The following is a 2,500-nucleotide window of genomic DNA, read 5'->3' on the forward strand; positions in this document are numbered from 1 at the left end:
ACATTAACTACATTTAGAGACATGTTAGGTTATCGTTTTCAAGTTGTTAGTATTGATTGATATTTATGTCAACCAGAAGAGACACTTGTGCCTTATTAAATCTTCAGAGTCGAAGTTCGTGAACTTCACCTGTTTTGGTAGTAACAATTTAACTTTTTTCTCTTCGATAAGTGGAATATCGTTATTGATTCAGTAAGATCACGTTTGAATATGTTAATTCATACAGTAAATTAAAGGATTAGTATGTGGTGTTCTATCCTTTTGTTTCGTGTTATGAAATGTAGAGAGCCTGATATAAGTCTGATGTAAGGTCTAATGTATATACCCACCACAAGTCCCTTGGTATTGGTCTTCTTGGGTGGTTTCTTTTGTTGTGGGATCGTTGTGGGTCGTTCCGGCTTTTAGTAATTACGGTGATCAAACACGTGCTTATCGGAATGATCTCGAATGGTGTAGAAATTACGGGTGTTTCATGGGCAAAAATAGTATTTCTTCTAGCTTCAAATATCATTCTAAATAACTCAGGACGCTCAGTGTTCCAGAAGTATTAAAAATCGAGGTTTCATTTTATTTATTTTAAGAAGAAAGTGAAATTCATTACACAACTCGTAGGGAATAATTTCAGTCGGCTGCTCAGCAGACGTCCCGAAATCACAATTCTCGACCAAAGAAACTCTTTAAAACTTTTTTTTACAGCCGGCAAATTGCCCTCGTTTGAAAAAAAATTTTAAAGAAAGAAGGTTTTCAGAATGAGCTTGCCTTTCTCTCAAAATACTTTTGGGAATTTACAAATGCATTAGATGTTTTCGCGTAAATTAACTTTGCAGTTCGAACTGCCACCAGTTGAAAAATAAACACCGAACTTCGGCCCACAGTTATCAAAAATCCCCGTTTGAGATCTCTTTTTGAAGCTCTCGAAATGCTCTACTTCCATAAATACAAATCACACTTGCAAATATTTTGCGGAAAAAAACTGACATGCACAAAAATTTTTAAGTCGTTGTGGGGAGTTCACGCACACATCAAGAACAAAAGATGGTTGCTTAATTGTGCTATTGTTCCATTCCAAAAAAATCTCACCTTTTACCAAACGAATGAAACCGAACTTATTCAATATGTTTTCGGTGGCTCAACGTTAGCTACCGAAGCGAATACCCAAAGGACTAAACCGAGTGTTCAAGTTACAAAATCCAGCAGTATCACCCATTTCTGAATGACACTTGAATGGACGTGAAGTTGTAATGGGAGAGAGGAGGCTTTGCAAGGAAAATCAACCAGTTGATGCCATATCACTTGAATAAGCACTTCAGAAGTTTCTGGCCTTCCTTGTCAATGTTAAACGGGGACTAAATAGGGAGGCTCTCACTATTTTGATTGGAAATAATTCCTCCATATTTGACACACCAATACTTCTCTGGAAAAGCAATGCAGAATTCCATTCCAAGCTAAAAGAACTGAATGTTAATTTTGCCGACAGTCAAACTCTTGTCAAACACCTCACAAAAGAAAAGCACCAAGCACTTCAGCTTTCATCAGGCAATTTCTGCAAATCAAACGAGTCTTCTCTTTATTCACATCTCTTTCAAGAAGAATTTAAAGCGCATCATTCTTTAGAGGATGTAAAAGCTCTACTTAACAAATAAAAAGTGGTTCAGCGTACGCCTGGTGAGTCCACAACATTTTGACCCCTGTGATGAAGAATATCGTTGTCGATAAGAGTACAGAAAACACTGAACCACTTTCGATTTGTTTTACCACTTTTTCAATGCCAAAGAAGGCTTTTATTTCAGAGCTTGACCAAAATCATAACTCAAAGAAAGAGCAAGCTTTGCCTATAACTTTCCCGAAATATGATTGGTTTATTTCCCAAAATGAGAATTCCTGATTAGCTATTACATTGCATGACAAATTGACGCAAGCACAACACGAGCAGCGTTCTCGAGACTGTTGTTGACAACAGCAATTTAGCCAATCAGATTGTGAGATTGCAAGCAATTGTGGTAAAAAGAAAATTCTTTTCACGACATCACTCCAACTGAGCAAAGAAAAAATTGTAACTTACTCTTCTGTCATGAACGTTTCTCAAGCAGTCAACAGCATGTTGTACTTTGATCAACGTCAAGAAATCCTTCAGAGCTTCAATGGGAAGCTGTTCAACTCCGACAGCGATGATGGAGTCATCAAACAATCTATGGCCTTGAACATTGCTGGAACTGGGCTCTCGTATTCTGAAAATTCTTTTCACGACATCACTCCAACTGAGCAAAGACAAAATTGTAAATTACTCTTCTGTCATGAACGTTTCTCAAGCAGTCAACAGCATGTTGTACTTTGATCAACGTCAAGAAATCCTTCAGAGCTTCAATGGGAAGCTGTTCAACTCCGACAGCGATGATGGAGTCATCAAAAAATCTATGGCCTTGAACATTGCTGGAACTGGGCTCTCGTATTCTGACCTTTGTGAATTCTATATGAAGTTTGGTAAAGAGGCTTGCTGGCA

Source organism: Montipora capricornis, chromosome 6, assembly GCF_036669925.1.
Source record: "Montipora capricornis isolate CH-2021 chromosome 6, ASM3666992v2, whole genome shotgun sequence".
In the NCBI taxonomy this organism is placed as follows: domain Eukaryota; kingdom Metazoa; phylum Cnidaria; class Anthozoa; order Scleractinia; family Acroporidae; genus Montipora; species Montipora capricornis.